The sequence below is a fragment of the Zalophus californianus genome, chromosome 5 (assembly GCF_009762305.2).
Source record: "Zalophus californianus isolate mZalCal1 chromosome 5, mZalCal1.pri.v2, whole genome shotgun sequence".
Taxonomy (NCBI): Eukaryota; Metazoa; Chordata; class Mammalia; order Carnivora; family Otariidae; genus Zalophus; species Zalophus californianus.
In genome coordinates this window covers 103764833-103787379 of record NC_045599.1, presented here as the reverse complement: position 1 = coordinate 103787379, position 22547 = coordinate 103764833, and the positions used below count along the sequence as shown (strand labels likewise).

Genomic DNA, 22547 nt, shown 5'->3' with positions numbered 1-22547 from the left:
GTCGCCGCGGTTTCCCGCTTCAACAGTGCTTGGACGGAACCCGGCGCTCGTCCCCCACCCGGGCCGGCCGTTCAGAGCCAGCCCTCCGCCATCTCTTCGTCGCGCCCTCGGACCTCTCCAAGGCCCCCGCCGCCGCTAGCCGCCGCCTTTTCTCAGCCGCCGCCATGACGACCGCGTCCCCCTCGCAGGTGCGCCAGAACTACCACCAGGACTCGGAGGCCGCCATCAACCGCTAGATCAACCTGGAGCTCTACGCCTCCTACGTCTACCTGTCCATGTCTTACTACTTTGACCGCGACGATGTGGCTTTGAAGAACTTCGCCAAATATTTTCTTCACCAATCTCATGAGGAGAGGGAACATGCTGAGAAACTGATGAAGCTGCAGAACCAGCGAGGTGGCCGAATCTTCCTTCAGGATGTCAAGAAACCAGACCGTGATGATTGGGAGAACGGGCTGAATGCAATGGAGTGTGCATTACATTTGGAAAAGAGCGTGAATCAGTCACTACTGGAACTGCACAAACTGGCCACTGATAAAAGTGACCCCCATTTGTGTGACTTCATTGAGACTCATTACCTGAATGAGCAGGTGAAATCCATCAAAGAATTGGGTGACCACGTAACCAACCTGCGCAAGATGGGGGCTCCCGAATCTGGCATGGCAGAGTATCTCTTTGACAAGCACACCTTGGGAAACAGTGGTAGTGAAAGCTAAGCCTTAGGCTGTCTTCCCATAGCCACAAGGGTGACTTCCCTGGTCACCAAGGCAGTGCATGCATGTTGGGGTTACCTTTACCTTTTCTATAAGTTGTACCAAAACATCTACTTAACTTCTTTCATTTGTACCATTCTTCAAATAAAGTAATTTGGTACCCCCCCCCAAAAAGATAAGGAGACTGAGGCTCTGAGACCCACTGGCTAATAAGTGGAGGCTGTAGGATCTGAAGCCACATCCGGTAAACTCTGAAGGCTGTTCTCCATCAGTTGTGCCTCCCCATAACAGTCCCGGGAAGCGATTGCAGTTTGTATTTGGCTAAAAGTTTGATGAGGTGTTTTTTGTTTTGTTTTGTTTAGAATTCTATTATAGGTTCATACCCTTTCCCTCTCAACCCCACCCCAGTTTGTACTTGCACTTGGGAAAAGATAATTACAGTCAAAGTGACACACATACTTAAAAGGAAATCAACACATCTGCCTTCATCCTGCATGAATATGGAAGAGGGATTTCTATCTAACCAGCCCCTTCTCGTTTTCCTTTCCAATGGGAAATGCCAGGAAGCTCTGGAGACCAAAGTGAGCTCTCTGGGAAGGCCCTGGTGCCCCAGGTCCGGTGGGGACCAGGATGTAGTTGGGCTGCTTGCCTCCTGCTCATCCACAGCTTGATCGGCCTCTTCCACGCAGTGGGAGACCAGGTGCTGCGAGGGTCACATCACTCTACACAGCCCCTTTTCTACCTGACAGGGGATTTAGAACCAGGTTTCCCCTTCCTGAGTTCCAATTCATGTCTGACTTGGCCACCTCCCAGCTTTCTGCTTCCAGAGCACAGCCCTCATGGAGAGCACGCCTGACTTACAAAGCCGAGGGGAAACCTGCTCAGCATTAACCTTCTCTAAGTCCAAATTCAAAACCCGAAGTTGCAGATTTGCAGGGTGGAAGATTAGGGAAGCTGGCATTTTAAAGCTACAGGATAAGGGGAGGCCATAATAATCATGTCTTCCAGTCGTGTTGGGCTTTGTAACTATAATGACTAGTACTTCCTAGGAGCTTTGCAAACATGGTATCACTTAGTCCTCATAGCAACCTACGAGGTTGGTCTCATTCATCACACAAAGGAGAAAACTGAGGCTAAGGGAAGTGAAATGATTTCCTCAAGGTCAGACAGCTGCTAATGGCTGAGCCAAGAACCAAACCTAGACTGTCAGACTCCAAAGCTTAGAACTGTGACTTACTTTGCTCAAGGTCACATCATAGCTGGTAAATGATAGAGCCAAAATTCCAGTTAAAACAAAAATGAGAGAACATGCCCTTCCCAGCAATGTTGTAGAGATTTAAAAATGGTAATACCAAAAATGAGTCAAGATGAGGTGAGATGAGCATTCTTTCAAGCACTCAAACCTCTGCAATTTGATAGTTCCCTTTTGAAAAGCAATTTCAAAAGCAACTTGAGGGGCGCCTGAGTGGCTCAGTCGGTAAACATCTGCCTTCAGCTCAGGTCATGATCTCAGGGTCCTGGAATGGAGCCCCACTTCTCCCTCTGCCCCTCCCCCTGCTTATGTGTCCACACTCTCTCTCTCAAATAAATAAAATCTTTTAAAAAAAACACTTAAAAAAAGAAAAGCAATTTGATAATTTTTCTTTTTTTTTTTAAAGATTTTATTTATTTATTTGAGAGAGAGAGAATGAGAGATAGAGAGCACGAGAGGGAAGTGGGTCAGAGGGAGAAGCAGGCTCCCCGCTGAGCAGGGAGCCCGATGTGGGACTCGATCCCGGGACTCCAGGGTCATGACCTGAGCCGAAGGCAGTCGCTTAACCAACTGAGCCACCCAGGCGCCCGCAATTTGATAATTTTTCAATTCCATTTCTAGGGAAGTAATTTTTTTTAAACTTTATGTATAAGGAAGTTTTCGCTACATACTTTATTAAGGGGCAGGGGGAGAAACAATCTAAATTTCACCAACAAGGATTGGTAAATAAATTATAATATGACTGTTCCATGGTATATTACACAACTTTAAAAGTTGTGTTCGTAAAGGTTCGCATTAATGTAAAAAATGTTTGACCTAGTCTAAAAGGATAGAAAGTATTACAGCAATGATTAAGAAAATAGTACCTGGGTGGCTCAGTCAGTGAAGTATCTGTCTTCAGCTCAGGTCATGATCTCGGGGCCCTGGGATCAAGCCCAGCATCGGACTCTCTGCTCAGTGGGGGAGTCTGCTTCTCCCTCTCCCTCTGCCCCTCCCGATACTCAAGATCTCTCTCTCTCAAATAAATAAATCTTTTTTTTAAAAGATTTTATTTATTTATTTGAGAGAGAGAGAATGAGAGATAGAGAACACAAGAGGGAAGAGTGTCAGAGGGAGAAGCAGACTCCCTGCTGAGCAGGGAGCGCGATGTGGGACTCGATCCCGGGACTCCAGGATCATGACCTGAGCCGAAGGCAGTCGCTTAACCAACTGAGCCACCCAGGCGCCCTCAAATAAATAAATCTTAAAAAAGATGAAGACGGGGCGCCTGGGTGGCTCAGTTGGTTAAGCGACTGCCTTCGGCTCAGGTCATGATCCCAGGGTCCCGGGATCGAGTCCCACATCGGGCTCCCTGCTCAGCAGGAAGCCTGCTTCTCCCTCTCCCACTCCCCCTGCTTGTGTTCCCTCTCTCGCTGTCTCTCTCTCTGTCAAAAAAATAAATAAAATCTTTTAAAAAATTAAAAATTAAAATAAAAATAAAAAAGACATAAAAAATCCTGGGAATAAATACTCTAAAATATTAATAATGGTCATGTTTGAATGTTAGAAATCAAAACCACTATAATTTTTCTTCTATATTTTTGCATGATTAAAATTTTCCATAAGGATATTTTTCCTTTAATGGATAAATATTGGCCCCTATAAAGAGTATTCAAAAGTATGTGCTCTGGTCTCTGCAAGCTATTCCAAGAGAAGGAAAATCATAATGAATAATGTCAATATATTTGGAATGAGTGTAAAGCAGCTCCAAGTGAGTAATGTGAAGGGAACATGATAATTTATCCAGACTCTGCACTTCCCCCTCTCCTTTCTACCCCTTCACCTGTTCCTTCCTTTTCATCACTGATCACTCTATGAAATGATGGATCTTATTTACTTATACACTTACTTAATTGTTGTCCCTTTGGTACAAGTCCCATATTGCCCCCACCCCTGTACCTGTAACAGTCTCTGGTAATCAGTAGGCCTCAATAAAGATTTGTAGGAGGAATGAACTCACTCTTACCCTGACATTCCCCTAAGGCCAAAGTGCTGTTAGGTTCACTTAAAATCAACAGTTCAAAGAAGAGAAATTGAGAAGGGAAGGACAAGAACTTAATTTGAAAATATGCCTGATCCACCTGGCAGCCCATAAAGGAACCATTACCAGCCTGCAAAGGGTCAGGATACCTATAATAGATCATTCCCATTGCCAACCTTACCAAAAGAATATTCCACTGTTAGCCAAAAATGCTACTAAAAATAATTACCATATTTGGAATGTTTACTTGCCAAGGATTAATGTATTAATATCATTTCATCTTCATAATGGCCCTGTGGATAGATACTATTATTTTCATTGAAGAAACTAGGTCTCGGAGAAGTTAAATAACTTACCCAAGGGCGCCTGGGTGGTTCAGTTAAGCGTCTGCCTTCAGCTCAGGTCGTGATCTCCAGGTCCTGGGATCAAGTCCCAAGTCGGGCTCCCTGTTTGGCAGGGAGCCTGCTTCTCCCTCTTCCTCTGCTCCTCCCCTCCTGCTCCTGCTCTCTCTCTCTCTCTCTGTCTCTCTCTCTCTCTCAAACAAATGGATAAAATCTTAAAAATAAATAAATAAATAACTTACCCAAGGTGGGTGGTGGAGCCAGGACTGAGAGTCAGTGCCATGGTTTTCATTCCTGGCTAAGCATAAAAAAATGGAGATTTCCAGACCTCCTTTAAGTCACCAACTCAGGGGGCGCCTGGGTGGCTCGGTTGGTTGAACGACTGCCTTCGGCTCAGGTCATGTTCCTGGAGTCCCAGGATCGAGTCCCGCATTGGGCTCCCTGCTCAGCGGGGAGTCTGCTTCTCCCTCTGACCCTCCCCTCTCTCATGCTCTCTGTCATTCTCTCTCTCTCTCTCTCAGAAGTAAATAAAATTAAAAAAAAAAAAAGTCACCAACTCAGGTCTCCCTAGAGGACGCCCGTGGGATGTATTGAAATGTCTCCATGGTGACCTGAAACCCACCAAAAGTTGAAGACCTAGACCTAGTTCAGTCTTAACCCCAAACCCATCTTTTTAACCTCTCACTTGTCTTGGACCCAGCACTAATAATGTTTTCTTATTGCCCCAGAAGAATCTTTGCTTGGGAGAACCACTGATGGTCTTTGTGAAGACTTTGGTCCAATGAACAGCTTTCAAGACATGACTTTGTCCTTGGAGTAATAGACACAAGCACTCGACTCGGGCTCAGAGGATACTAACGGAAAGGGTTTCAAAAAGGCGACCTTCTGAGCCCAGGTACATGCCTTTCACCCAGCCTGGATGGAGCCCTATGCCCTCTTCCCTGCCTCTTTGCATCCTCCCGTCATCTCTCAGATCACAACTTCTGCCTAATATTATGAACTATGTACCCCGCCCCCCCCCCCACAGAGCCTTTTCTGTTTATTTGGGTGACTATTTACTTGTTTCCCTTTGCATTTGACCAAAGAAAGCAAGGAGCAACCCTTGTTTTGCTCATCTTCAAACCCTAGCATGTAGTAGGCACTTAATAAATAACAGCTAACCTTTACAGGTCTCCTACCATGTGCCAAGTCTGTAGTGAGCACTTCATATATACAAACTCACTTAATCCTTACAATACCCTGATGCCCATTGCCCAAGACCAAGTGGTCATTTCAATGTCTAAAAACCTCAAATACACCAAACTAGTCCATGGAAAAGCCCAGATTCAAACCCAGGCAGTTGAACTCTAAAGCTGAAACTCTTGATTAATTCGTGTTATGGTGGTTGACTGATTGATAGTTAACGGCCTGTGGAGCTGCCACACCCACAGTTCACCTGCTGGAGACCAGAGCTAATGCCTGACTCTGGAGGGCTGATCAGAGTATTCCAGCCACAGGGCCAGGATACCAGCCCTCAGAGATGCAGCGTACCCTGGGAAAGAACAGGCTTTGGGTGCAGCCTTGAGATTATATCCTGGTTCCATCACTTACCTCTCTGGGCCTTAGTTCTCCCATCTGCTGCATGGGTTAATAATTGCTACCCTCAAGAATCTTAGGAAGATGGGACAACCTAGTGTAGATGAAACAATCTAACCTGATGTATCACACCAGGCAGAGGGTTCACCACACATTTGTTTCCTTTCTTTAATCAATCTTTCTGTCATCTCAGTCTAAAGCCAATTCTAATAAGGCTCTAGCTTTTTCCAACACTCTCCAGCTGAGATCCAGAGGCAGCTGTGTCCTCTGCTCCTGTCTGCCTGCTCCCTCACAGAACACTCCCCTGCTATTTCTAGCTCCTCTCTCATCAAGGTCCTTTCCTATTTTCCAAGGTAGCTAGGATACAGATTTGTTAGGCCTGGCCCTGAATTCCCTGCGGAGGCCAGAGCAGGGCCTTGGGCATGTGGCCCTTGGGGAAGCTGAAAATGACAGCATCAATAGAAACAAATTTGTCCTGAGAATAAGGGCAAGGCCCACCATGCCCTCTGCCCTGACAGCAGCTCAGAATCAGAAAGGGGAGAAAAAGGGAGCGTCTTCTTTCTCCCTTCCTCCCTTCCTCCCTTCTTCCTTTCCTCCCTTCCTTCCTTCCTCCCTCCCTCCCTCCTTTCCTTCCTCCCTTCTTCCCTTCCTCCCTTCCTCCCTTCTTCCTTTCCTCCCTTCCTTCCTTCCTTCCTCCCTCCCTCCCTTCCTTCCTTCCTTCCTTTCTTCCTTCCCCTCTTCCTTCCTTCCTCCCTCCCTTCCTCCCTTTCTTTCTTTCTAGATGAAAGTCAGTGTTTTTAAAAGGACTGGAGATTTGGGACTCCAGACGACGTGATATTGACTAGGACCCATGAACAACTAGGAAGAACAGTATCTTGGGAGGAGCAGGCTATGGAAAAATAGCCTTTGAGCATATGGGAAAAATCAGAATCAAAAGTAATTCCTCATGGGTCTTTGGTTTGCTTGGCAATGAAGGCAACTGGCAGAACCTCACCTGTTAGGGCCACTTATTTCTGAAGTCCCTCCCGAGTTCCAGTGAGAACAGGGGGGATGGGCACATGGAAAGATTCCAGGCAAAGATCTAAATTCAAATGTCCCGTCCTTGGGGCACCTGGGTGGAGCAGTTGGTTGAGTGTCTGGCTCTTAGTTTCGACTCAGGTCATGATCTCAGGATTGTAAGATCAAGCCCCACGTAGGAGTCTGAGCTCAGCACAGAGTCTGCTTAAGAGTCTCACCCTCTGCCCCTCCCCCGCTCGCTCTCAAATAAATAAATCTTTAAAAAAACCATTTTTCTAATGAACACATGCACATAATGAATAATTCAGACCACTCAGAAGAGTAGAGTGAAAGGTAAGCCTTCTTTCCATCCCAATTCTCAGGTTCTTGGGTACAACTATTGTATTCTTTTTTTTTTTTTTTTAGTAATCCCTACGCCCAACTCAAGGTTCGAACTCACAACCCCGAGATATCAAGAGTCGCATGCTCCACCAACTGAGCCAGCCAGGTGCCCCAGGATCATTGTCTTCCTTCCTCCAGTGTATTACATACCTTCCGATCTCCTAATCCAAGCATTTCCCTTCCCATGAATTATGTCAATTGCCAAATATGTATGGAGCCTCTTCTATGTGGCAGACCCTGGACTAGACACTAAGGATACCATGATAAGCATGCAAACACAGTCCCTGGCCTCAGGGGCCTAGAGGCTGGTGTAGGAACAGCATAATAGACAAGTAATTGCATATGCATAATTATTCAACCATAATTGTGAAAAGTGCCATAAAGGTAAATTATAGGCACATAATATGGCTGGCCAAGGAAATAACATTTAGGCTGGTGTCTGAAGAATGAGTAGGAGTTAAAACAAAAGGGGAAAAGTGTTCTGCCAGGGGGAACAGCATACACAAAGTCCTGCAGAGGGAAGGTGTTTGGCAGGAGGGATTGGGGGAAGGCAGGCATAACAGCACAGAGTGAGAGTGGGCTGTGAGGTAAGGTTTAAGGGCAGGCAGGGCTGACTCAGCCAGCAATCTAGAAGATCTGGCAACCAGCCCAAATCTTTCCAGAATTGTCACCATAACAAGGCCCTGTACCAAGCACTTTGGAGAAATCAAAAACCTTCCAGAATGGGCGCCTGGGTGGCTCAGTTGGTTAAGCAACTGCCTTCAGCTCAGGTCATGATCCTGGAGTCCCGGCATCGAGTCCCACATTGGGCTCCCTGCTCTGCAGGGAGTCTGCTTCTCCCTCTGACCCTTCTCCCCTCTCACGTGCTCTCTCTCTCTCTCTCAAATAAATAAATAAAATCTTTAAAAACAAAAAACAAACAAACAAAACTTTCCAGAAGTTACTTTAAAAAAATAAAATATAGACGAATGAAACAAGGGTTAATTGCATGGAATTCAAGCCAGGTGAGCAGAAGAGTCCTCAGGGGGGTTAGGAGCCAGGTTGTAAGGTTTCATGAGGCTGGAAAGTGGAGGAAATGTAGTTTGGAATTAAATGCTTACTAATGTGTGTCCTCAAGAAAGCTGACAATTTCTCCCTATCTTGGGTTCCTTATCTAAGTGCAAAGAGGTTATGAGGTAGCAAAATAGGGACTAACATGATGAGAACAATTTGCTTGATTTTTTTAATTCAGATTTTGAGAAAACTGTAGATTCACATGCAGTTGTAAGAAATAATACAGAAAAAATCCCTTGTACACTTCAATGTTAGCATGTTACAAAACTGCGGTGTAGGTGTATATACCCAAAAGAATTGAAAAACTCACAAAAATCTTTTTCCTCTTGACTTTTTAAAGATTTTTTTTTTATTTTTAAGTAATGCCTACATCCAATGTGGGGCTCGAACTTACAACCCCAAGATCAAGAGTAGCATGCTCCACTGACTGAGATAGCCAGGCACCCCTCCCTCTTGTTTTAACTCCTACTCATTCTTCAGATACCAGCTCAAATGTTATTTCCTTGGCCAGCCATGTTATATGCCTATAATTTTCCTTTATGGCACTTTTCACAATTATAGTTAAATAATTATGCATAAGCAATTATTTATCTATTGATGCTTTTTTAAAGATTTATTTCTTTATTTTAGAGAGAGAGAAAGGGAGAGCGCAAGCATAGGGGGTGATGGGCAGAGAGAGTCTGTTTTTTTAATTTATTTGACACAGAGAGAATGAGAGAGCATAAGCAGGCAGGCAGGGGGAGAGCGAGAAGCAGACCCCCCACCAAGCAGGAAGCCCGATGTGGGGCTGGATCCCAGGACCCTGAGATTATGACCTGAGCCAAAGGCAGTTGCTTAACCGACTGAGCCACCCAGGAGCCCCCAGAGAGAGTCTTAAGCAGACTCAGTGCTGATGCAGGGCTGGATCTCATGACCTTGAGATCATGATCTCAGCTGAAACCAAGAATCCAACGTTTAACCGACTGTACCACCCAGGTGCTTCTATCTATTGATATTTTCGATTGATGTCTATTGAAAAGGGTCTTAAAGAGGTATTTGTACACCCATGTTCATAGGAACATCAGTCACAGTAGGCCAGAGATAGAAGCAATTCAAATGTTCACTGATGAATGAATGGATAAACAAAATGTGGTGTCCACGCACAGTGGAATATTATTCAGTCTTAAAAATGAGGGGCATTGGGGCGCCTGGGTGGCTCAGTCGTTAAGCGTCTGCCTTCGGCTCAGGTCATGATCCTGGAGTCTCTGGTTTGAGTCCCGTATCAGGCTCCCTGCACGGCGGGGAGTCTGCTTCTCCCTCTGACCCTCCCTGCTCTCTCTCTCTCATTCTCTCTCTGAAATAAATAAATAAAATCTTAAAAAAAAATGAGGGGCATTATACTAAGTGAAATAAGCCAGTCCCAAAAAGACAAATACCATATGATTCCACTTATATGAGATACCTAGAGTGGTCAAATTCAGAGAGACAGAAAGTAGAATGGTGGTTGCCAGGGGCTCAGGGCAGGGTGCAGGGGAGGGCAAACAGGCGTTATTGTTTAATAGGTACAGAATTTCAATTCAGCAAGATACAAAGAGCTCTGGAGATAGATTGTATAACAGCATGAATGAATGTACTTAACATTACTGAACTGTGTGCTTAAACATGGTTAACATGGTAAATTTTATGTGTATTTTACCACAATTAAAAAAAAATCCTATAGTGTAATATCACTACCAGGATACTGACAGTGACACAATCTACTCAATTTGGTTAGATTTCCCGGTTTTACTTGTACTTATTTGTGTGCGTATTAATTCTATACAATGTATCACTTATATAAATTCCTGTGTCCACACCACAGCCAAGATACAAAACATTCCATCACCACAAGGATCCCTTGTGTTGCCCTGTTGTAACTACACCCACTCCCTCCCCTTTTCATCCCTCACCCCTACAACCATTCATCTGTCCTCCATTTCTAAAATTTTATCATTTCAAAATGTTATATAAATCTAATCATACAGTATTCAACCTTTTGGAATTGTCTTAAATTCCCTGGAATACATCCAGGCTGTTGCATGGATCAATGGTTTATTTCTTTGTTATTAAGTAGTATTCCATGAGGAGTATGTACTTCAGTTTGTTTGACTGTTCACCCACTGAAAGACATCAGGGTGGGGTCCAGTTTTTGTCTATTACATGTAATAGACAAAAGCCATGAGCATTTGTATACTGGCTTTTTTGTAAACATAAGTTTTTATTTCTAAGGGATAAATACTTAGGAGTGCCACTGCTGGGTTATGTGGTAGTTGAATATTTAGATTATATTTTCAAGAAACCCCTAAATTGTTTTCCACAGTGGGTATACCATTTACATTCCCACCATTAATACAAGAGTGAGGATTCTCTGCATCCTCACCAGCATCTGGGGTCATCACTAGTTTTTATTGTAGCCATTCTGATGGGTGTGTAGTGATAGCTCATTGTAGTTTTGTTTTGTTTTGTTCTGAGAGAGAGTGAGAGCAGGTGGAGGAGCAGAGGGAGAGAGAGAGTTTTTTTTAATTAACATATAATGTATTATTGGTTTCAGAGGTACGGGTCTGTGATTCATTAGTCTTATATGACACCCAGTGCTCATTACAACACATAACCTCCTTAATGTCCATCACCCAGTTACCCCATCCCTCTACCCTCCTCCCCTCCAGCAACCCTCATTTTGTTTCCTATGATTAAGAGTCTCTTATGGTTTGTCTCCCTTGAGAGAGAGAATCTTATGCAGGCTCCACACTCAGCATGGAGCTGGATGTAGGGCTCACTCTCAAGACCCTGAGATCATGACCTGAGCCCAAATTAAGAGTCTGGCGCTTAACTGACTGAACCACCCAGGGCCTCTCATTGTAGTTTTAATTTGTTTTCTTTCTTTCTTTTTTTTAAGATTTTATTTATTTGACAGAGAGATACACAGCAAGAGAGGGAACACAAGCAGGGGGAGTGGGAGAGGGAGAAGCAGGCTTCCTGCTGAGCAGCAAGCCCTATGCGGGGCTTGATTCCAGGACCCCGGGATCATGGCCTGAGCCAGAGGTAGATGCTTAATGACAGCCACCCAGGTGCCCCTTAATTTGCATTTCTTAATAGTTAATGATATTAGATATAAAATGTGCTTGTCATCTGTATTCGTTTTTTTTTTATTTTTTTTTTAAGATTTTTTTTTATTTATTTATTGGACAGAGAGAGACACAGAGAGGGAACAGAAGCAGTGGGAGAAGGAGAGGGAGAAGCAGGCTTCCCACTGAGCAGGGAGCCTGATGTGGGGCTCGATCCCAGGACCCTGAGATCATGACCTGAGCCGAAGGCAGACGCTTAATGACTGAGCCACCCAGGCGCCCCTCTGTATTCGTTTTTAATGAAATTTTTCTTCATGGCTTTTAGCTAGATTCTTTTTTTTTTTTAAGATTTTTATTTATTTATTTGACAGAGAGACAGGGAACACAAGCAGGGGAGTGGGAGAGGGAGAAGAAGGCTCCCCGCTGAGCAGGAAGCCTGATGCTGGGCTCGATCCCAGGGTCCTGGGATCACGACCCAAGCCGAAGGCAGATGCCCAATGACTGAGTCACCCAGGCGCCCCTTTTAGCTAGATTCTAATTGGCAGATTGCTTATTTATTTTTTTTACTACTGGGTTTGAGAGTTCTTTCTATATTTTAGATACTAGTCCTTTGTCAAATATGTGGTTTGCAAATATTTTCTTCTGGGGTGCCTGGGTGGCTCAGTTGGTTAAGTGACTGCCTTCCGCTCAGGTCATGATCCTGGAGTCCTGGAATTGAGTCCCACATTGGGCTCCCTGCTCAGCAGGGAGTCTGCTTCTCCCTCTGACCCTCCCGCATCTCATGTGCTTGCTCTCTCTCTCAAATAAATAAATAAAATCTTAAAAAAAATTTTTTTTCTTCTATTGGGTGTTTTGTCTTTTCATTGTCTTTTTGTGGGCTTTTATAGAACAGAAGTTCTATATTCTACAAGGTCTAATTTGCCAGTTTTTCTTTTTATGAATCCCACTTTTTTTTTTTAAGATTTTATTTATTTATTTGAGAGAGAGAGCACCAGAGTGCTGGAGCGGGCGGGGGGGGGGGGGGGGGGGGGGGCGTGGCAGAGGGAGAGGGAGAAGTAGACTTCCCGCTGAGCAGGGAACTCCAATGTAGGACTCCAGGACTCTGTTTGAGGTCCCTGGGATCATGACCTGAGCTGAAGGCAGACATTTAACCGACTGAGCCACCCAGGTGCCCCTGAATCTCACTTTTTTATGTCAAGTTCAAGAACTCCTTGCCTGGACCTAGATACTGAATTTTCACCTATTTTTGTTCTAAAAGTTTTATAGTTTTAGGGGTGCCTGACTGGCTCGGTTGGAAAGCATGTGACTCTTGATCTCGGGGTAGTGAGTTTGAACCCCACGTTGGGTGTGGAGCCTATGTAAAGAAACTTTAAAAGTATTGTAGTTTTACATTTTACACTTATGTCTATGACCCATTTTGATTTAACTTTTGTAGAAGCTGTGAGGTTTAGGGCGCCTGGGTGGCTCAGTCATTAAGCATCTGCCTTTGGCTCAGGTCATGATCCCAGGGTCTTGGGATCGAGTCCTGCATCGGGCTCCCTGCTCGGCGGGAAGCCTGCTTCTCCCTCTCCCACTCCCCCTGCTTGTGTTCCCTCTCTCGCTATGTCTCTGTCAAATAAATAAATAAAATCTTAAAAAAAAAAAAAAGCTGTGAGGTTTACACTGGAGTTCATTTTTTTAATCTATGGATCTCTGATTAGATTTTTTTTTTTAGACACATTCATTCAGAGTCATGATCAGACTATTTACATTTAGCAATCAATAGCATGGATGTCAAAAAGAAAAACAAAAAGCAATCTACATTAAAACCTCCTGGTGGAATGCTTTACAACTTTCCACAGAGCAGAGACTAAAATCACCTGTTATATAGTCACGAATATAGCGCTCGAGGTTTTTGCCCATACACATGAGTATTGTCTAAAACATGTTTTCCTTGTAGCAGCCCTGCCCCCACTGTGCTTGGCTGAGTTCACAAATCTGTTATAACCTGTAGCTTCCCTGCCACTCCTCTGGCTCTCCTCTCCTGCTGAGCTTTACTTCCTGGTAGAAATTAAAACCTTCTGTCACTGTCACAGCTTCTGCTACTGCTCGGACTACCATAGTCACCCTGGTTTTGTGGTTTGGCCAACTGTTGGCCTCCACCACCATAGGCGCCAAAGCTTCTGCTTCCAAAGCCTCCTCCTTTCCTGGGACCAAAATTTGAAGATTAATTGTAATTGCCCAAATCATTTTAGCTTCCACCATCTCCAAAATTGCTTCCGCTATTACCAAATCTATTAGAGCCCTCCCCACCGCCACCATATCCACCACCACGACGACCGCCACCAAAGCCACCTCAACTGCTGAAATTTCCTTCACAACCGAAGGTCTCATGCCTATCAAAACCACTGCTATAACCAGCACCAAAGTTTCCAGCTGACTTCAAGTTCTTTGGCTGGATGAAGCACTAGCCTTCTCTTAGTTACACAGGATTTCCTTACTTAACAGTTGTGGCCACTCATCATATGGTATTTCTCTTTTTCCCCCAGATTTATTGAGATATAATTGACAAATAACATCGTGTGAGTTTAAGGTGTACTATGTGATGATTTGATATACATATATACTGTGAAATATATACTTAGCAAAGTAAGGTTGGTTAACACATCCATCACCTCGATTACATTTTGTGTGTGTGTGGCAAGAACATTTAAGATCTGTTCTCTTCGTAAATTTCAAACATACAACACAGTTTTGTGCACTTGTAGTCACCATGCTGCCCATTAGATCCCCAGAATTCATTCATCTTATAACTGCAAGTTTGCACCCTTTCACAATATGGTGTTTCTGAATGGCAATCTTGTTTACTGAGTCATGGTCCTCAAAAGTTCAAAAGCAAAGCCCCTCTTCTTGCTATGGCCTTAGTCAGTCATGATTTCATCACTTTGATTTTCCCATTCTGTTCAAAATAACCTCTTGGGTGATGTTCCTCAGTGTCTTTTTGAAGGCCCCTGGTCTTTGAGAATCTTCTCTTGAGACAGTCCTCTTTGGTCCCCCAACACTTCCGTCCACCTCATGTGTCCTCACATTCACAGCCACATTCACATCACAGTGGCAACACAGGTGACAAACCAAGGCTCCTGGAACGCTTGCTAAATGGGCCTCTCCTTACCATGGAGTCCCTGAGCGGTCCTCATGGCTCAAAATGGCTCCTCACACTCTTCTGGCTTGTTTCAAAACCCCGCCTCCCATGAAGAGCTTGTACAGCTTGCAGCTGTTCTGCTTTCCCGGGGCCTCTGACTAAACAGCAAGGCAGTGGAAGGGGAGCCTTTAAGGATGCTCACTGGGCAGTGACCACAGGCAGAAAGTAGGCTTGCTCCATTTATAATCATCACCTCTCTCTTCCTCATTCCTCATTCCCAACACCCAGAGCTGTTCCCCTCCTCTGACTCCTTTAGGGCATGCAGGATTAGATTTTGTTTTATCTAAAATAAATTTATATTAACTCTGTTTAGAGATATTTACATACTTCCCCTAGAGGACTAGAGGCTCTCTAGATGTCCTCAAAACAAGTTTGGGAATCATCCAACAGAAGCCTTTGGGAGTTTGATGTATTGTTGCTTTTCTGATTTATTCATTGATTCCACTTTATAATTAATCCGGCTAGTTACCATGTATGGTGTCCAGACATATGCCAATAACTTTGCACTATTTATCTCTTTTTCTCTTCATAATATGCCTGCAAAGTAGGTATTTTTATGTCAATTTTACAAATAAAGAAATTGAAGATGAGAGAAGTTAAATAAACTTGCCTAATAGGGAAACCAAAATTTGAATCCATTCTTTCTGATTTTAAAGCCCATATTGAAACTGAAAACCCACAGAATGGGAGAAAATATTCGCAAATCATATATCTGATAAGGGAGTTTTATCTAGAATATATAAAGAACTCATGGGGCACCTGGGTGGCTCAGTCGTTAAGCATCTGCCTTCAACTCAGGTCATGATCCCAGGGTCCTAGGATCGAGCCCTGCATCGGGTTCCCTGCTCAGCGGGAAGCCTGCTTCTCCCTCTCCCACTCCCCCTGCTTGTGTTCCCTCTCTCGCTGCGTCTCTCTCTGGCAAATAAATAAAATCTTGGGTGCCTGGGTGGCTCAGATGGTTAAGCGTCTGCCTTTGGCTCAGGTCATGATCCCGGAGTCCTGGGATCGAGTCCCGCATCAGGCTCCCTGCTCGGTGGGGAGCCTGCTTCTCCCTCTGCTTCTCTCTCTCTCTCTCTCTCCCTCTGTCTCTCATGAATAAATACATCTTTTTTTTAAAAAGTTTATTAAAAAAAAAAAGACAGTGGCTCAGTCAGTTAAGGGTCTGCAGTCAGCTCAGGTCATAATCCCAGGGTCCTGGGATCAAGCCCCACTTCAGGCTTGCTGCTCCATGGGAAGCCTGCTTCTCCCTCTCCCTGTGCTGCTCCCCCTGCTTGTGCTCTCTCTCTCTCTCTCTCTCTCTCCCTCCCTCTCTCTGTCAAATAAATAAATAAAATTTAAAAAAAAGACACAGAATAACAGGTTTTGGTCAGGATGTGGAGAGAACGGAACCCTCATACATTCTTGATGGAAATGTAAGAAAAGTACCGCTGCTTTGGAAAACTGGCCATTTCTCAAAAGTGTAAAACAGAGTTCCCACATGATGCAGCAATTCCAATCCTGGTTAAATACCCAAAAGAAATGGAAACATATGTCTACACAAATACTTGGATGTGAAAGTTCATAGCGACATTATTCATAATTTCCAAAGAGCAGAAACAACTCAAATGTCTATCAATTGAAGAATGAATAAATAAAATGTGGTATATCCACACAATGGAATACTATTTGGCAATAAAAATAAATGCAGTACTCCATTTGCAATGACATGGATGGAGCCAGAGTACAATGCTAAGTGAAATAAGTCAGTCAGAGAAAGACAAGTACCATCTGATTTCACTCATATGTGGAGTTTAAGAAACAAAGAAACAAACAAAAATGAGCAAAGAACAAAAGAGAGACAAACCAAGAGACAGACCTGTAACTATAGAGAACAAACTTGATGGTTACCAGCTCGGAGGTGGGGAGGGAGGTTGGGTGAAATAGGGGATGGTGATGAAGGAGTGCACTTGTGATGAGCACCGGGTGTTGTATAGAAGTGTTGAATCACTATATTGTACACCTGAAGCTAATATAAGACTATACATTAACTATACTGGAATTTAACATAAACAAACAAAAACCAAAGTACTGATGCATGCCATAACCTGGATGGAGCTTGAAAACATAACACTAACTGAAAGAAGTCAGTCACAAAGGACCACATATTGTATGATTCCATTTATAGGAAATGTCTAGAATAGGCAAATCCATAGAGACAATGTTAGATTAGAGGTTGCCTAGGGCTGGGGGGTGTTGTGGGGAACAGCTAGTGACTGCTAGTGGGTAGAGATTTCTTTCTAAGATGATGAAAATATTCTAAAATTGATTTTGGTGATAGTCACACAGCTCTATGAATATACTAAAAAGCACTAACCTGTATGCTTTAAATGGATAAGCGGTATTTGAGTTATATCTCAATAGAGCTGTTATAAAAAAATAATAAGGCTTGAGTTACCACATGGCTTTTTCAGGGGCTTTGTTCCTTATTCAGGGAGCTGCTCAGCAAATATCAGTGAGTGCCTACCATGTGCCAGGCACCATTCTGGTCACTAAGGATACAGTGATTTGTAAGGTAGACAAGGGCCCTGACCTCCTGAGGCTTATACTCTGATGAAGAAAGGCAGAATATAAACAAATACATTTTAGCGATTCTGATACATGCTATAAAGAAACAAATGGGAGTTTTAAGATAGAAAGATAGAAATTCCAAATAGGATTGCCAAGCAAGGCTTCTTTGAGGGGGTGGCTTCTAATTGATTGATTGATTGATTCATTCATTCATTCATTCATTCAGCAGACTCCTCTGAGCTCCCCCAAGCCCCACAATAGGGATTTGTTCCATTGCCAACTGAGCTTCAACCAACGTTTTTTCTGATTGAATGATCTGTTTTCTTGCTCAAGTCAGTGCCCATCTGAGTTGTGAAATGTCTATCTTTCCCTTTCTCTGTCTGGTGGGAGGGAGGGAGGGAAATTGCTTTCCTCTGGGACAACAAGTAAAAATTATTCAGCAATTGCAGAGAAAACCAGAATATAAAGCAAACATTTTCTCAAAATCAGTGCCATGGACTAAACACATTGGTTTTGTTGGAATCCCTGGGAATTCCCCTCACCCTCCAACAAGCTGATTGACAAATGGGAACCGGAGAGCCGTAGGGGGTGAAACTTATAGTTGGTCAGGCCATGATGTCCGCTCAGTCCCAGGGGCCCTTTAGAACAGCTCCCTATGAGTTCATGGCTTTCCCTATCAGGACTCTACTCCAAGTCCAGTGGTGCATATAGAACTAGGTCACCCTGAGACCCCTGACCTCTGAAGGCTCACCACCAAGTTGAATGCCACCAGAAGTGGGTATTTCTGAGCTTCACTACAGCAAGCAGCTCCTTTGCCAGGATCTGAGGCTGAGGGCACAAAAAGCAGACTGACCTCAGAAAACAATGGGAAGAATTGGTTGCCCAAATTCTGGCCTTGGTTCTGCCATTGACCAACACTGTATATTATTTCAGTCCCATCAGTTTGGGAGGTCTTAGTTTCTCCGTTTGTGAAGTGAGGGGATTGGACCAGTTCTGGGATGACTAAGACCAGATCTACCTTCTGCCACACGTACCCCTGCCATGGCAGATATCACTAATCCATCATGGCCATAGGCGGCTGGGGGGATGGGTGAAATGGGTAATGGGGATGAAGGAGGGCACTTGGGAATCAGTCTCAGAATCCTTTTTTCAACACAGTGTTCTAATCAGCTACCACCAGTGGATCAGAGTTGGCACATAGCCTACTGGTCATGTGCCTAACCTGGTCATTTCTAAGGGCATATCCAGCTCTGATACTCTGATGAATTTGAACCCTTAGGTTTATAATCACAACAGAAGTGAGGCATGGGAGTGGCAGGAAAGGAACATGGGCATTATCATCAGAAAGTCCTGGGTTTGCATCCCAGCAATGACACTTACTGGTTATGCAATCTTAGGTGAGCTAGTTCTCTTTGGACCTGAGTTTAGTTTTCTCTATAAAATGGGAGCAGATGGGGCGCCTGGGTGGCTCAGTTGGTTAAGCGACTGCCTTCGGCTCAGGTCATGATCCTGGAGTCCCTGGATCGAGTCCCACATCGGGCTCCCTGCTCAGCAGGGAGTCTGCTTCGCCCTCTGACCCTCCCCCCCAATGTGCTCTCTCTCTCTCATTCTCTCTCTCTCAAATAAATAAAATCTTAAAAAAATAAAAATAAAAATAAAATGGGAGCAGAGTCCCTAACACATAAAGGGTAGAATACATTAAATTAGGTAATGCATGAGATGTCCCTTTTGCTTGCACATGGAACATAAACAGACACACTGAGCATATGTGTACACCAAGAGACTTGACTTCTAGCCTGCTAATGCTACATCCCACGCAGCTGCATGACAAGTGGCTACTGACTTGTGCCACCTAGAGTCCCCTCCTCCCAGGCCTGTCTTTTCTGTCAATGTCAGATTGTTCTCTGGCCTCCCAAAGGTCCCTGGGGCCTGCTGGCCTGTCAGGGAACTCAGGGCAGCCTCCCAGTCTTCTCTGCAAGGTTGGGCCATCAGAGATTAATGAACTGTAGGCTTTGCCCTTGGCTTTCACTCTTGGTCTCTGCTTAATGACAGCAGCATCAGGTGCTGGATTCGGGTGGGAATATAGTTTTCTAGAAGCAGGACTGTAGCTGGGCTGGTTTTTGTCATTTGGTATAGATACCAGGGGCCATTGTGAGAAAACTTGGTTTATAACTTCTCTAGGCCCTAGATGGCAAATTTATGGCCCAAGTACCACCAATCCCTAGCCCCCACCCCCACCATCACCTTGCTGTCTTAGAGCTGGGTTCTCTGGGAAGTAGACTCTGAGACAGAGATTAGCATGCAGGAAATTTACTGGAGATACTTTCAGGAACAGCAGCTGTGGGGAGGGAGCAAAGCAGGATGGGGGGCAGGAGAGAAGTTGAATTATGATGGTGCTCACGAGCTGGAATGACCCGTGCAGAGTTGCCTCCTATTGTGGACCCCCACATTGACCAGTGGGGTGGTGCTCTTTCAGCCCAGGGGCCAGGCCTACAGAGGGGCTCAGCTAAGTTGGCCCTGATAATACTCCAGCACTCCCAGCAGCTGGGCAAATGAATAATTCAGTCCTGGAGCCATAAGCCTGCAGCACCGCCTCAGGATCCACCGCACAAGCTCATCGGACATCGCACTCTTCCTTCCAGGCACTACAGGCCTTCAGAATTCTCCTCCAGACTGTGCTCCAGCCAGCCACCAGTGATCCATGAAGGCTGGCATGCCAGAGGAAACATATTTGTCATCCCTATACTAATCTTAATCCTTCATTTTACAAAGTGGGAAACTGAGGGTCAGAGAAGGAAAAGGCCTTCCTTGTCCAAGGCCACACAGATGAGTTAAGGTCAGAGGCAGGACTAGAATCCAAGCACCCTGACTCTGAAACCAGTGCTCTAGACCTGTCCAGATTTAGATTTAAATTAATCAAAGTTAAATAAAATAAAGAATTTAGTTCTTCATTTGCCCTTGCCACATTTCAAGTGCTCAATAGCCACATGTGGCCGTTTGAAGACCGTAGGTTATTAGAACAGTTCCATTACCATGGGAAGTTCTATTGGGCAGCACTGCCCTGGATCCACTACCCATGGTGTCCCTTTGTTCTCAACTTCAAAAGTTAGGTCATCCCCAAAATGCCTTTGTTTCCCTTAGCAACCCAACTGTCAACAGTTTGTGATGGCAAGTTACGATAAGGGATGTGTAAATGTGGATGTTAACAAAAATATCTACACAAGTGTAAGCTCTCCTGGAGCTACTAGGGACCCAGAGACGGATTGTTCTCCTCAAAAGGAAGTCATTGTGGGTCAGGAGAGATGGACAGTTCATACTTCATTTACTTGTCCTTTCATCCAGCAAATTTTATTGGGTTCAGTTTGGATAGAGCCAGGTACTGAGCTGGGTGCTGGGGATATCAAGATGAATTAGACATGGTCCTTGCTCTCAGGATGTTCATAGTCTGGCAGAGGGGAAGGGGCAAACACAAGATACAGCTTGATGGGAGCATCCAGGAGAGACACCTGAAGAGCGTGTATGAGTTTGCTAGGCAGGTAAAAGCTTCTACAACCACAATGGATAGGCGTAGGGTGACCTTGTGTCCTAGGGGAACTTTGGCAATGTCTGGAGACATTTGTGGTTGTCACAGTAGGGGGAAGAAGGTGCTACTGGCATCTAGTGAGGAGAGACCAGGGATGCTGCTCAACATCCTACAATGTACAGGACATGCCCCTACATAAAGAATGATCCGACCCCAAATGTCAGTGGTTTCAAAGTGGAGAAGCCCTGGGTAGGAGCTGCATTGGAGATCTGTACATCCTGATCTTCAGTCCTACTGTCACGGAGAGGGGAAGGTAAGCAGGAGCACGCAGGAATGATAAGCCATTTTGGAGGACCTCAGGGAGACACTGAAGAATCTGAATGGATTCAATGGCAGGCTTAGATTGGCACGTTAGCAAGGCACCTAGCTGCTGGGTAGGAAAATGGGCTGGAGTTGCATGGAAGCTGGGGGACTCCTGGGGAGGCTGTTGGTGGTGGCAGCCACTGAGAGCAGCAAAGAAGGGGGACTTGAGAGCTGTGGGGAGGTGAGGGGCTTGGTGACCAGCTGTGGTAGAACAAGAGAACACCCAGCACTTGTCACAATTGTGACTGAATAACATTTTGTGTAATTAGCTGCTTAATGTCTTTCTTCTCCCCACTAGACTGTAAGCTCCGAGAAAGCAAGGATGACATAGCTTTTCATCCACTTCCTGGCCTTGGGCAAATTAATTCTTTTGAGCCTTGCTTTGCCCATCTGAAAAATGCAGATGATACTGGTACCTTCCAGTAATTCTATTTCTGGGTATATACCCAAACGAATTGAAAGCACAGAACTGAACAGATGTTTGTACACTCATGTCATAGCATGATTCACAAGAGCAAAAAGGTGGAAGCATTCCAAATGTCCATTAACGGATGAATGGATAAACAAAATGTAGCATATACATATGATAGAATATTATTCAATCTTATAAAGGAATGAAATTTTCATACATGCTACGACATGAATGAACCTTGAAAACATCTTGCTAAGTGAAATAAGCCAGACACAAAAGAACAAATATTTTGTGTTCTACTTACATGAGCTACCTAGAATAGGCAAATTCAGAGACAGACTGTAGAATGATATTTACCAGGGGCTGGTTGTAAATGTACCTAATGCTGCTGAACTGTACACTTAAAAAAAAAATGGTTAAAATGGAAGACAACCTACTGAGTGGAAGAAAATATTTGTAAATGATGTATCTGACAAGGGGCTAATATCCAAATTAAAAAAAGAACTTACAGAACTCAACACCAAAAAACAAATAATCCAATTAAAAAGGGGCAGAGGACATGAATATACATTTTTCCAAAGAAGACATACAGATAGCCAACAGACACATGAAAAGATGCTCAGCATCACTCATCGTCAGGGAAATGCAAATCAAAACAACAATGAGGTATTACTTCACACCTGTCAGACAGCTAAAACCAAAACACAAGAAATAACAAGTGTTGGCAAGGATGTGGAGAAAAAGGAACCTTTGTGCACTGTTGGTGGGAATGTAAATTGGCACAGCCACTGGAAAACAGTATGGAGTTTCCTCAAAAATTAAAAATAGAATTACCATATGATCCAGTAATTCCACTGCTAGGTATTTACCCACAGAAAATGGAAACACTAATTCAAAAAGATATATGCACCCCTATGTTTATTGCAGCATTATTTATAATAGCCAAGATATGGAAGCAAACCAAGTGTCCATCCATAGATGAATGGGCAAAGAAAATGTGAGATATATATATGTATATATATATATATATAATGGAATATTATATATATCATATACATAATGGAATATTACTCAGTCACATTATAT

General features: G+C 44.1%; 1 long non-coding RNA gene across 1 annotated transcript; it reads right to left on the bottom strand.

Moving 5' to 3' along the window:
- Positions 1 to 20680, bottom strand: LOC118356985. Its single transcript, XR_004820073.1, has 3 exons — positions 20670 to 20680; positions 18173 to 18177; positions 1 to 199 (listed from the first exon to the last, which is right to left on the bottom strand). It is a non-coding gene; the product is annotated as an uncharacterized LOC118356985 (long non-coding RNA).
- Between the last annotated feature and the right edge of the window lie 1867 nt (positions 20681 to 22547).